Consider the following 14,836-nt stretch of genomic DNA (forward strand, 5'->3'; position numbering starts at 1 on the left):
CAGGGTCTTTGTGCATGTTAATGTATGCACTCAACTGATGTGCCACCACCCAGCCACTAGATGTCTTCTTAACTGGTTTACTCAAGGGAAAAGGCTATAACGTATTTCTTTGATGGCTTCCTAGGACAGTACTTGGTGTGTAGCAGACATTTAATCAATGTTGATTAAATTGGTGTCTGAATTAATTTCATCCTACTGCATAGTCTGCTGTGTTTGCATGCATCTGGTCTTGATTATCTGAATCAATGGCCATGGAAAAAGTTGGATGATGAGGCAGAAAGCACTCAGCCATAATTCCAGTTTCACATTTTCATATTCAGTGGAATGGCCTCTTTGTTTACACTGATTGACTTATTGAGTATAATAATTTTAAAATAATTCATTGGAAATTACAAAATCCTTGGCTCTTCTACAGAGTCAAATTATAAAATGGCAATGTAAATGATTGCATTTACTATTTTGTTTACAGAAATTTCATATAAGATTTTACTGGATTGAAGATTATACTCCCAAGCCAGTTTGAAAGCCACTGTTTTAATCCTTTTACATTTACATTTACATTCTAAAGGTTTCATTTTAGTTGTGATAAGGTGGTTACCAGTGGTATACATGAGTATGCAGAGTCAGACCTCTCAGCTTTAGGTAACTGACACATAAGACACAGCTGGGAAGTTTTACAAAATACTGATGCCCAGGCTTCCAGTAATCTTGGTATAATTGACCTGGAGAAGGAGGACCTCAGTGCCAGTTTTTATGAAAAGTATAAATATTGACTCTGCAGTGCTCAAAGCACTGACAAGTTAACTATAAAAATGTTCATTGTTTACAGTGATCATTTTTACTTGCTTTTTTCCATGGAATTTTGAGTAAAGTTAATACTCACTTTGTACTATAACTTTGGGATCAAAAGATGGATTAATTTAACTGAATCCATATTCTGTGATGAATTCCTTATATCTTCGAAATTTAAAGGACTCTTTTCTGTCATCCTCTAAAAGCTCCGTGCAGCAGAATATCCCCTACTAGAAGTAGCTAACAAAAGACCTATTTTAGATCATAGAAGTGAGGACTGTCAAGGACAGTGGTTGGAAGAGGTTCACACAGGTAGGTCCCCTTGGCATCTTTATTAGCCTGAATAAACAGTATTCTCAGAGCCTATACAGATCTTCCACATTGATAAAATCTGATATTTTGCTTAATCAGTTTTTAATGGTATTTTTTCCTTCCATCTTACTATTTGAGAAACTAGCTTTTTTTTTAAGATATGAGAAATAATTAACTCTTAATTTCCTAATTCAGTAAAATGGGCTGATAATACACATATTATTCTTGTGAATCCAAGGGAACCATCAGATAGTCATGATCATCTCTCTTTCATTCTATAATAAATACCTAAAGTCTTATAAAAAAGAAAACCTGGGATAAATCTTTTGGGAGCATTATAAGAAAGTCCTATGAATTTAGATAGTGTGGCATTACTGTATACAGGTGCAGTATGTAAATACAGGTGTAAATAAGCAGTATGTTTTGCAAATTATCAATTTGTTGAACATTTCAGTTTGAGTACCACAGGAAACAAGAAAAATTCTACCCTTGAGGTCAAACACTGCAAGGCAGAATCCTTTTGCTGACTTGGTCATTTGTATGTCTTCTGTGTGTGGCTGATGTCATGCATATTGAATGCAGAGACAAACTGGTCAGTGGGGTAGGGGACGTGTTTTAAAGCCCTGCTCAGAATATAAAGTGAGTGTGAAGGGCACCACAGCAACCACTGGGTCTGCCAAGAATGTACCTATTTTTGACATAGAGGATCGAGTGTCAGCACTCCATAGGAGATGAGGAAGGGGGCAGAGACCTTGTTGTACTGGTTCTGCAGATGGTAAACGGCTCTCTGGTGTGTTTATGATACAGCTGTGCATTCTTAGTGGCTCTGCTGCTGCCATGTCATGTAAAGTTTTCTTTGCACGTGATGAATGGCAGAGAATTCTTTAGCAGAGGGAACCAAAGAAGCTGGGGGAAGGAAAAGAGGGAGGGAAGAGGTGAAAAAGAGAGAGATAAAAAGAAACACACACCACTCCAGAGGGAGATAGTTGTGCTTTACAGTTACTTGTGTGGATAGAAACCAGATGGTAAGCTGGAACACCCGCTTGGCTATCCGAGGAGCCAAACATATGGTTAATGGTCGGGAGAAATAGCTTTCAGAGCCAGGGCTTTGCTGACTGCTTCATATTACAGATTGTTACAGTGTGTCATTACATTGCCAGCCTAAATGCTTAATACCCACTGCGGGTACTGGCATACACTTACAAGAAGGACTTTTAGCTCTTTGCTGGCTCTGAATGCAGAAGTGACATCATCGGGAGGCTTAAAATGTTTGGTGTTGGGAGGTAGGGAGAAGGGGAATTTTGTAGTGGAAAAACATTTCTCTCTCTCTCTCTCTCTCATTCCCCCCCCCCAAGCCAAGCCTTCTCTTCATTGAATTGTTTTTCTGAGAACCTTTTTATCTTTCTCCCACCCCACACACACACACTCATACTCACTCACACAGTCAGAAGTCCTAAAACAGAAATCTGAATCACAGGCCATGTTCCCTCACTTGACAGCCCCCCTTCACCTGGAAACCACATCTCTGCACTCACAGGCTGCTGCATTTGAAGTTTCTGTTTAGGGACCTTTGGGCAACAGCAGGCTTGTGTTATCTAAGGAACTGCTGAGCCCATTCATCTGCTTTTCACAGCCTGCTTCCTTTTATTTTTAGCCAAATCCGTCAGGTCTGACAGGCGGGTAATTTGAGCCAGAGAAAGGGCAGAGCTCCAGGTCCTTTCCACAAAGCGATTCTCCTCCCTCCTGGGAGGGCTCCAGACTTGGCCTGCTTCAGGCAGATGGATTTGTTGAGTCATGTGAGATCATTTACACAAAAACACAGTGAGGCAGTGGAAATTAAAAAAAAAAAAATGTGGGAGGGGATAGAGGAAAGAGGACGGGAAGCCTGGGGGGAGTGTATGCTGCTGGGGAACATAGGAATTTTGCAGTGAGGCAGCTAGACTGAAGAATGCAGTAGATTCATTTGTGTATAAGGTAATGTCTAGTTTACACAGTGGGGTGGAGCCAGGCTGGAGAGGCACCTCAAACAACTTGCCTATATTTAAAAAAGGAAAGGGGAGTGGGGGTGGGGGCTCTTAATTTTTAATTTTTATTTTTAAAGACACAACCAAACAAAGACCACACTGTTGACAGTGTGGTGTTCCAGTAGCTGTACAAGACCAACAGGGTGGTTTGTAGGAAATGAGTTTACTCTGTGATGTAATACAAGTTTGCTTTGTCCTGACTCCAACAGGACTGAGGCAGCAGGAGAGGGAGGAAAATTGGAACAGGAGGCTTGGTTAATGGTTTCCAGAGATGATTTTGCAGGACTTGTGTAGAGTAAGGAAAGATGAGGTATTGTGGAGAATGATTTCGAAGTGTACTATAACTGTAGGAGGTAAAATAAAGTCATTACTATGGCTTTCTTGTTTAAGAGAAATTAAACAAGTATTTTTAAAGTGCCAAGGAAAAGGTATCATTTTCTCCTAGCATATTGTCCTCTAGATTCTGGGGCATTCAAAGAAGTCTAATTCTTACATCATGGTAAGCAGTATGAAAATGTAGTAAAGTAGGTTATTTTTTCTGTTTATTTCACAAACCTTTAAGCCTATCCATTAAAACCTGTCTTCTGCTTACTCATGATTTTTTCTTTTTTATTAATATTTATTTATTATTGGGTGGAGACAGAGAGAAATTGAGAGGGGAGGAGGAGATAGAAAGGGAAAGAGACAGAAAGACACATGCAGCCCTGCTTCACCACTTGTGAAGCTTTTCCCCCTGCAGGTGGGGACAGGGGCTTGAACCCTAGTCCCTGCACACTGTAATGTGTGTTTAACCAGGTGCACCACAACCTGGTCCCTCCCTTTTTTTCCTTTTTCAGATGTACTTGCACATTCATTAGCTGTTCAGGGATGGGAATTTTTTTCTTTTATTTTTTTGTCTCTAACTAGAATAAGAGTTTACAAGATAATAACAATTTGGTGGTCTAAATGTACATTCTTACATCATATGTAATAAAAATACATTATGTGGAGAAAGAGAATATGTTGAAACAGTATTTTAAATTATGCAGTCTGAAATTTTTCATGATGATATTGCCTTGCATGTCTTTATTTAAAGCCCTACTGTGCAGCTGTTTTGTTAAAGCCGTTCTAGAATATAGGTCAGCACCACCACAGTTACTCATATTTTGTTTGTGCTTTAAAGTTGAAACATTTTGCCATTTTTGTTCCTATAACCAGATATACTCAGGTTACGTGTGCAGTCTTAGCAATCATGGAACTTAGCTCATAAATTCCAGCTGTTAGTCACCACTGAATTGTGATGGTGAACAGTCAGGTCACAACATTTTTTTTTTCCCTCCAGGGTTATTGCTGGGCTCGGTGCCTGCACCATGAATCCACCGCTCCTGGAGGCCATTTTGCCCCCTTTTTGTTGCCCTAGTTGTTGCAGCCTCGTTGCAGTTATTATTGCCATTGTTGACGTTGCTTTGTTGTTGGATAGGACAGAGAGAAATGGAGAAAGGAGGGGAAGACAGAGAGAGAGGGGGAGAGAAAGATAGATACCTGCAAACCTGCTTCACCGCCCGTGAAGCGACTCCCCTGCAGGTGGGGAGCCAGGGGCTCGAACCGGGATCCTTACGCCAGTCCCTGCGCTTAGCGCCATGTGCACTTAACCCACTGCGCCACCGCCCTACCCCCAGCTCACAACATTTTTATCAGGAATAAACTCATCACTTGCAACAGTACTAACAATACAGTCCTACACTGAATTAGCTCTCATGAAATATTCTACATAGTTAAAAGATAGTTTCCATCTATTGTATCCAAGGAGAGAATTGGTAACCTTTTGCAGTTGTTAATTGCACATATTTTGACAACAGATACCAGCATTATTGTAATGTAACTGACAATTGTTTATCTCATTCTCAGTACTGCTAGAATTTTGGACCACATAGCCTTTATAATGGGAGCTGCCCCCTTATGCTTATCCTATGGTAGGATACTTAGCTTCATCCCTGGCATCTACCCATTGGATGCCAGTAGCACCTTCTCCTAGAAATGACAGATAAATGTTTCCTTTATCAAATGTCCATATATTGTCAGGTGTCCCCAGGAACATAATCACCCCAACTCAAAACTACTGCTGTACATTTTCATTTTGGTTTGAAAGTTCTTTCTCTTTCTCTATCTCTCTGTCTCTTATGTGATGGGTACTTAGTTACTTCTGAGACTACATTAAAGGGAAAAAATAGCATCACCTCTCCTGCCATTTTTCTCAAAAGTGGAAGCCCCAATAGAAGGCAGTTTTCGCAAGATTCAAGGAAAGGTATTTGACTGACAAGGGATTGAATTCATCGTGTCATATATGTGAGATGTGCACTGTACCCTAGAGCTACAACCCTAACTTGTAAAGGCATTTTAGGGGGACATTTTTCCCCCACCAGAAGACTAAGAGTTATATTACATGACAGACTTTGCCTTGGAATTCTGGCCTTAGCAGGTGGAACCCTTCAAGGCTGCATTGTAGTGACTTTCCCAGAGCTTTCAAAGAGTAAATGGTTGACAGAACTTGGGGATGTTGACAAAAGAAAGGGAACCAGAGCTGAGAATCCAGTGACCCCACCCGCACCCCCTCCAGTGGCTTTCTCCTGGCCCACTGCCTTGGTATCCAGCCCCAGCTAAAGGGAAGGGCAGTGCTGACAATTCTGCCTTTAGAACAGAGTAGATATCCTCCCTATCCTGGTGGTTGTGGTCTCAGGAGCTGGAACTCTCATTAAACTGAGCTCTACACAGATTAGGGCAGGCATATATTTCCTCTGTTTGTTTTGTGAGGCCTCGTGTAGACTGCTGCAATGAGATCAGAGGATCCCCCAGGGACAAGGCTCCAGGTCTGTTGCTGGAGATGTGTTCTATGGCTGTTCTCTTACCTTGACTGCTGTTGTAGAACGCAGTGACCCAACAGATCATGATGTCATATGGTAAGGTGCTTGTGTCCTTATTTCATTTCTTGTTCTCCCTACTTCTCTCATGCTACTAAAGGTCAGTTCCAAGTCACAGAAATGTTAGCTTCAGGCAAAGCCAAAAATGGACTGAGGAAAGTGTGTGGAAAGTGTCACTGATTCCTTGGGGAGACAACCCGTACTGCTGATGCTGTTTTCCAATTCCTGGGCCACCCTGAAGTTCTCCCTCACTCAACGTCATGCTGGTATGAGGTACTGATAGGGCATGAGTCACAGTGGTATAGCATATGCTGCAAAGAATGCTTCTGGATCCAGATCAACTTACAGCTAAATGGCCACATATGGACACTAAGTGCAGCCAAATTGAGTTTAAAGAACTCAAAACTGAACATTTCTGGCAGAATAGTATATTGGACTGATGCAGCCTGGCCCTCCTCTGACCCCGACTCCCATTTTACCAACCCACTCACCCCAAAATCCTTAGCACTCAGAGAAAATAGAAAATGGTATGTGTATAGTAAACTTGGAAGCAGGAAAAGGGAAATTTCTACATGCCAGAGGACATTGGCTCATGAGTACTTCAACCCACCCAAAGTTTCTAGGGACTGTGTTCAGGGTTGTCAAAAGGAGTAAAAAGAACTTACTTCGGTTTGTTTGGGTGGGGTCAGGAAATGGAAAATCAGGGTTCCCTAGCTCCTATAGACCTGGGTTCCCTGGCTACACTACTTTGAGGGGGGAGGAACTTATTTTGACATGGATATTAAACTGGTTCAAGAGCATAGAAAGTCCTAGGATCCTAAGAGAAGCCAACACTAAACCCCGTGAAGAAATTTAAGAACCCAAAAGCACAGTACAACCTTAGAAAGAAAACACAATAGGGTGGTCCCGGAGGTGGTGCAGTGGATAAAGCGTTGGATTCTCAAGCATGAGACCCTGAGTTCAATCCCTGGCAGCACATGTACCAGAGTGATGTCTGGTTCTTTCTCTCTCTCCTTCTATCTTCATGAATAAATACAATCGTTAAGAATACACACACACATAATAGGGAGAAGCTAGTGCTGGAAAAGACAGAACTCAAACTTTAGGAAAGTAGATTAATGTTGAAATTCTGAGATTGTTTTGACAGAGGCCCATCAAGCCAAATTGAGCTTTCTTCTGAAGATGAATGAGGGTTTATTCCCAGAGGAATAAGGCATAAGGACTCTGGTCCTTGAAGTAGTCTTGAGAGGGTGTATGTATGTATGTATGTATGTATTCCATGACTGGAAACCTTTTCTATGTGAGAAGATAACTTATCAAGAGATACCTTCCCAGTGATTTCCCTTGTAATTGCTTTCTTTTCAGCTTAACAGGTAGAGTGTGGGACTTACATGCTTGAGGCTCCCAATTAGATCTCCAAGACAGCATGTACTGGAGTGGAGCTATGGCTTTTCTCTTCCGTGTGAAACTATCTCACATTGAAATAAATTAAGATAAAGATATCCATCTTTATAAAATAGTCTTTCTGTAGTAACCCACTAATCAGACTATCTGGTGAATTAGTTTAGCTTCTCACTGAATCACATAAAATGTGTTTGCCTAAATTGTTCAGCAGATTCCCCTTATCAAGGGAGGGGGAAGCTGAGAGTTTTTACAACACAAAATCAAAGAAAACTAAGTAAGTCAAAGAAGATTCTATCCTGAGTTTACTTATTTTTCTCACTCCATAGTGGATTAATGCATTGGATGGTCACCAAGTACACCTCATGTGGTGACATGTTCTGTTGGCAAACATGAATTGAGGATACTAAAATTAAAGTAGTGTTCTTTATTAATAGCGTGATATTACATGTTTAATTTTTTTCCTCTGAGGCATGCAGATACCCTGCTGACCTAAAAGTGATGTCATCCTTCTCAGTAGAAAATGATTCTGTTTTTCATTCTCAATTTGGACCTGCTATTTAAGTTTTGTCTCAAGATACTTTGACCATGTAAGGAGATTTAGATATTGATGTTAAAGTGTGGAGAGTTAAATGAGAGTAGACAGGATCAGTTGGTGCCAGACTTAAGGAAGCATTTGTCTTGGTACATACAGGCTGTCATAACAGAATGCCTTAGACTAGATGACTCAAACATCAGTTTATGTCTTACAGTTCTAGAGGTTTGTGAGATCATGGTGCCCATTAGGATTCTATTGAGGGCCCAATTGTGAAGTTTTGCCTTCTTGCTGTTTCCTCAAATGGTGGTGGTGGTGGGGTGGTGAGGGTGTGCATATATGTGCAGGTTCTCTGGTATCTCTCCTTATAGTGGCACTAATCCCATCACAAGGATGAACTCCACCCTCACCACGTCATCTAAACCTAATTATATCTGAAATCCCTGCCTCCATAGACTACCATATTGTGAGTAGACAACATATAGATTAGGGAGGGGAGAAGACAAACATTCAGTCCATTACAGGTTATAATTACATTTTACATATGTTAAGTGCCTATAATGTGTAAGTGAGTAGGATAAAGGGTGGCTACTTAGGTATAAAACGGACAGGGTCTTTCCCCATGAAATATTTAAAATGTAGTAGAGCAACTGAGAGCTAAATAACTGTGTAATTACAAGTAGAATGGAATGGTGTTAAATAGTGAGTAAAAAACAAGTAGAGGAGAAAGCCTTCATATTCTTTGAATACCATACATGATGTACCATATTCATGTTTCGCCACTTCATGCACAAAACAATTTCATAAGGTTAATGAATTTTCCCCAATTTTAAGAATAAAGGAATAGAGATTTAGAGAGGATTACTTACTTGCCAAAATCATGTGTCAAAAGTCACAGCTGGTAGGTAGTCAGACTAACTTGGCTCCAGAGCACTGCTTTTCTTATTTCCTCTCTACACTTAGTGGTGCCCAGTGGAATGACAGTAGCACAGTCCTACAGGGGCCACAATTCAGGTTGGGAGTCTCTAGCATTTAAAATTTAAAGGAACATAAAATCCCTAAGTGATGTGTAAAGTATACAGTAGAAGATGCAAACTAAACAACTAAGTTCAACCATTGTGGGGTTCCATAATAGGAAAGCTATCAGGCGAGGGGATGGGATACAGAATTCTGGTGGTGGGAATTGTGTGAAGTTGTACCCCTCTTATCCTATGGTTTTGTCAATGTTTCCTTTATATAAATAAAAAAATTAAAGAATTCACAATAAATGTCAACATTGAAAAAGTAAGTGATTTTATATAATCTTTCACTGTTCAGGGTCTCTTGAATCATGTATCTCATTCTTATTTTCCAGGAGCTACAGTTGAGTAGCAGACTCTCCAGATACCTCCTCACCCCCTATTCTTCACCATTTTTCTGTGATTGACTATTTACTCATATTAACTATTTACTCATATTCTCTCTTGACCCATTTGAACCTAGATTTGCCTGGTTAAATAGTCACCTGGAAAAAGAATTAGGCTGAGCCAGATACTTCATGGGAACTTTTCAGTATTATGCCTTTAAGTAAAACATTCCTGGTAGGCTGGAATTAACTTTTTATATATAGACTTATATGCCTGAAAGTCAGCCTGATTTGACAAATATGATTTGACCACATTTGAGAAACCCTTTGCACAAGCACCAAAGTTAGTCATGACATCAGTAGACAATCTAGTCCTGGGCACTATTGTCCCTTTACTGAACTCTCTTTATCCTCCTTTGGCTCTTAAGACAATTTTTTAGTGTGTTACTAGCAGTGTGTCTTTCCTTTATCATTTATAACCTTCTCACTTCCTCTTCCTTATCAGTTTCCTGTTGAACGATGCATAATGTGAGTGCTAGTTAAAATTTCAGGATATTAATTTTCAAACTGCTAACCTACACTTAGGGAAGAAGACTTTTGAGGTGGTTGATGGGAAAATTCTCTCACTCTTCGGGCTTGAGCTTTACATTTGAATCCTTAATCTTGGCTTAGCACATGATCTGTAGTAAAATGGTCTTAACTAAGTTTATATGGTCTTAAACATGGACTCCATTTGAAGACTGTCAAGACTTAATTTCAAAGACATACATTACTCCGACATAGAAAAAAGCCAGCTGGAGAATCATAGGGAAGATTCTCTTACCTGTTTGTCTGATTTTCCAAGCTCCAGAGTCCTAGATTTAGAGAATTTTCTTTAGATTTTTATTATCTTGATTCTAATTCCATTTCTTTTCAATACCCACTCACCTTTTTTTACTTAGTCTTTCCCTCATAATGACTTGGCCCATGTGTTCCAGCTGTCTCTGTACCTTATATCTAAAAACCCATCAAGACCTTTAACATTCTGAGGAAATGAGAGGCCTCTGGCTGTTGTTGTTCTGTCTTCCATAGGCATACCTGAAAAAACTTAGGAATACCAACTTTGAGTTATAAAGAACTTTATAATGAACATCTTGGAATGTACGGAATGGGAGAATGAACTGGGCAGGGGTTGGGGGGGATGGGAAGCCCATCTCATTATATTCTATTTTCCATTGATGATAGGTTTCAGTTACATTTCTAAGGGCCATGGAATACCAACTACACAAAACACTTGCTCTTTGATACCTTTAAACTTCTCCTTACTGTAAGGAAAATAAAATGAAGTTGGCTTATCCCTCAGTTCTACATTAGCAGTGATCCAGGTTTTCTCTGTGGTGGGTGGAGGTTGATGGTAAATAAATAGTGGTGAAACAGGTAGGCCCAGTCTTAACTTTACTACAACTCCCACTTGCTTACATTTGGGCCATGAGAGTGCTTGAGCCTAGGGAAGCAGTAGGATGTGGCGTTGTTCCCAGGAGCCCAAATCTCTGTCTCTTCTGCAGTGAGGACCTGGCTGGTGAGCAGCACTTGGCTACATCACTAAACTTGCTTCTGGTGTCTGCTTTCTGGACCTTTGTTTTGTTCCTTCCTTTATAGCCTTCACCTTTTCTTTTCATTCTCTCTTTTATCTCTGCTTCCTACACCTACCCTGTTTCCGCCTTCTTCCTAGCCCATACTTCTGCCTGCCCACCTGGATGAATTCTCTTTCAATGACCTTTTAGAAAACTCGGGAGGACCACAGGCTCTATTGCCCATTCACTCTGTTAAGATCAGCTGAGTGGGAGGCAGACACTGGCTTGTGGAGTTGACTTTCTTTTTGTTTGTTTGTTTTTGTTTGTTTTTTTATTTAAGAAAGGATTAATTAACAAAACCATAGGGTAGGAGGGGTACAACTCCACACAATTCCCACCACCCAATCTCCATATCCCACCGCCTCCCCTGATAGCTTTCCCACTCTCTATCCCTCTGGGAGCATGGACCCAGGGTCATTGTGGGTTGTAGAAGGTGGAAGGTCTGGCATCTGTAATTGCTTCCCTGCTGAACATGTACGTTGACTGGTTGGTCCATACTCCCAGTCTACCTCTCTCTTTCCCTAGTAGGGTGGGTCTCTGGGGAAGCAGAGCTCCAGGACACATTGGTGGGGTCTTCAGTCCAGGGAAGCCTGGCCAGCATCCTGATGACATCTGGAACCTGGTGACTGAAAAGAGAGTTAACATACAAAGCCAAACAAATTGTTGAGCAATCATAGACCCAAAGCTTGGAATAGTGGAGAGGAAGTGTTAGGGGGATACTCACTGCAAACTCTAGTGTACTTCTGCTTTCAGGTATATATTTTGCAGTAGTTTATGTGTATTTGTGAACATATGCTCTCTCTCATAGAAACTGGTGTATATCTAGGTTTTGGGACTTTGTTAGAAAGTGAACCACCTGAGATAGAATTAGAGTATACTATGAAAGGAAAGGTCTCACCCAAGTAATGAAGCTTCCACATGTGAAGTCTCTGGACACAGTCTGAAGTGAAGCATGTTGAGGTGGCAATCGTTGCGTTGATTAGCTTATGATCGGCAGATGCAATATCATTTGATGTGGATTGGGAGAGGCATATGGGAAAGTGGGCCTTATCCAAGGTTTCCAGGACTGGGGGAAGTAGAGGCTCTGTATTGGAGATGTGAGGTTCCTGCTGTCTTAGGGTTCAAAAAGATAGTTAATGTTATCATCACATTATTTGGTAATTGGGTTGACTTTGAAAAGTCCTTTTGTTAGGGTTTGCTGTACAGTACCCAATATCTCGTATATAGCTGTGCTATTGGTTGCTTCTGATGTAATTGGTCTAGGCTTTTGAGAGAGTCCGCATATCAAATACACAGCCTATATATTAAAAATATTCATTCTGTGTTTAAAAAAACTTCGAGACATACAATTAATTTTCCCCCCTCTCATATTAATTAACTAGTGATTTATATAACTACATTTTACCAGGAGTGTACATAAACACCATTCCCATCACCAAAAGACTGTGACCCATCCCTCCCACCCACTCCCACCCCCCACTGGCCCAGGAAGCTGCATGTCTACCCCTCACTACATGGTTTTTACTTTGGTGCCCTACTTACAATTTAGTCAGGTCCTGCTTTTAGTTTCCCTTACAGATCTTCTTACTCAACTTCTGTTGAGTGGGATCATCCCATACTCATCTTTATCTTTCTGACTTAGCTCACTTAGCATAATTCCTTCTAGCTCTGTCCAAGATGGGTCAGAGAAGGTGGGCTCATTGTTCTTGATAGCTGCATAGTATGCCATTGTGTATATATACCACAGCTTTCTCAGCCACTCATCTGTTGTTGGGCACCTGGGTTGCTTCCAGGTTTTAGCTATTATGAATTGTACTACTATGAACATAGGAGTACACACCTCTTTTTGGTTGGATGTTATGGAGTCCTTGGGGTATAAGCCCAGGAGAGGAATTACTGGATCATATGGAAGGTCCATGTCTAGCATTCTGAGAGTTTTCCAGACTGCTGTCCACAAAGGCTGGACCAATTTACATTCCCACCAGCAATGTAAAAGGGTTATTCTGTCCCCACAACCTCTCCAGCATTTGTTGCTGCTGTCCTTTTTGATGTATGCCATTCTTACAGGAGTGAGGTGGTATCTTAGTGTTGTCTTAATTTGCATTTCTCTGACAACCAGTGACCTAGAGCAGTTTTTCATATGTTTGTTAGCCTTTTGGGTCTCCTCTGAGGTGAATGTTTTGTTCATATCCTCTGTCCATTTTTGGATGGGGTCATTTGCTTTTTTGGTGCTAAGTTTCCTGAGCTCTTTGTATATTTTGGTGATTAGTTTCTTGTCTGATGTATGGCATGTGAAGATCTTCTCCCATTCTGTGAGGGGTCTCTCTGTTTGTTTAATAGTTTCTTTGGATGTGCAGAAGCTTTTCAATTTGACGTAGTCCCATTGGTTTATTTCTGCTTTAGTCTTCCTTGCAACTGGGTTTGATTCATCAAAGATGTCCTTAAGGTGTAGGTTGGAAAGTGTTTTACCAATGTTTTACTCTTAAGTATTTGATTGTTTCTGGTCTGACATCCAGGTCTTTGATCCATTTGGAGTTGATTTTTGTTTCTGGTGAGATAAAGTGGTTCAATTTCATTCTTCTGCATGTTACAACCCAGTTTTCCCAGCACCATTTATTGAAGAGAGCCTCCTTCTTCCATTTAATGCTTTGGGCCCCCTTGTCAAAGATTAGATGTCCATAGGTGTAGGGATTTATTTCTGGGCTTTGAATTTTGTTCCACTGGTCTGTGTGCCAATTTTTCTTCCAGTACCAGGCTGTTTTGATAATGATGGTCTTATAATATAGTTTGACATCTGGGAGTGTGATGGCTCCATTTCTGTTTCTTTTCCTCAAAATGGTTTTGGCAATTCTAGGTGTTTTCATGTTCCAGATAAATGATTGTAGTGTTTGTTCTATTCTCTTAAAGAAGCTTGGTGGAACTTTGATGGGTATTGCATAAATTTGTATATGGCTCTGGGGAGAATATTCATTTTGATGATATTTATTCTTCCAATCCATGAGCATGGGATCTCTTTCCATTTCTTGGTATCAGTTTCTATTTCCTTGAGTAGCGACTCATAGTTTTCAGTATACAAGTCTTTCACTTCTTTGGTCAACTTTATTTGATTGACTTACGGATGTTGAACCAGCCTTGCATTCCTGGGATGAATCCCACTTGGTCTTGATGAACAATCTTTTTGATATGTTGCTGTATCTGGTTGGCCAAGATCTTGTTTAATATTTTGGCATCTATGTTCATCAGAGATATTGGTCTGTAGTTTTCCTTTTTTGTTCTGTCCCTGTCAGCTTTTGGTATCAGGGTGATGTTGGCTTCATAGAAGGTGGAAGGGAGTATTCCTGTTTCTTCAATCTTATGGAAAAGCTTAAGAAGTATGGGTACTGTTTCCTGGAAGTTTGGTAGAATTTGTTTGTGAAGCCATCTGGTCCAGGACTTTTGTTGTTGGGGAGATTCTTAATAACAGTTTCAATTTCTTTGTCTGTGATTGGTGCATTTAGATTTATTGATGCTGTCTTTGTAGCCTAACATGTGGACTGTCCTTGTGTATGTGTTATGTGGATTTGAAAAGAAGGTGTATTCCAGTTTTGGGGGGTGAAGGGCTCTGAAAATGTCCAAGAGGTCTAGTTTGTCAATCTCTTCCTTCAATTCTCTTGTATCTTTGTTGGTTCTCTGCTTTGTTGATCTAAGTGTGAGAGTGGGGTATTGAAGTCTCCCACTATTATTGTATTACTATTGATGTAGTTTTGAAATTCTTTAAATAAGTGCTTGACGTATTTAGATGGTCCCTCATTGGGTGCATAGATGTTAATAATTGTTAAGTCTTCTTGGCTGATTGATCCTCTAATCATTATGTAATGTCCTTGCCTATCTTTTATTACTTTATTTAATTTAAAATCTATTGTGTCTGAGATGAGAAT

The 14,836-nt window shown here is 40.4% G+C and overlaps 1 protein-coding gene across 5 annotated transcripts in view; it reads left to right on the forward strand.

Moving 5' to 3' along the window:
• BACH2 (BTB domain and CNC homolog 2) overlaps nt 1-14,836 on the forward strand; it is a 524,461-nt gene that overhangs the window by 84,891 nt on the left and 424,734 nt on the right. Inside the window, exon 1 of one of the 5 annotated variants that reach the window (XM_060205489.1) lies at nt 6,028-6,298. The exons of 3 other annotated variants lie outside the window; for them this stretch is intronic. The gene's annotated coding sequence lies outside the window, so the exon portion shown is untranslated. Of the gene's footprint in view, nt 1-6,027; nt 6,299-14,836 lie in introns of those variants that run through there. One more of the 5 variants, XM_060205491.1, reaches the window with a different exon arrangement.

Source organism: Erinaceus europaeus, chromosome 13 (assembly GCF_950295315.1).
Source record: "Erinaceus europaeus chromosome 13, mEriEur2.1, whole genome shotgun sequence".
Classification (NCBI taxonomy): domain Eukaryota; kingdom Metazoa; phylum Chordata; class Mammalia; order Eulipotyphla; family Erinaceidae; genus Erinaceus; species Erinaceus europaeus.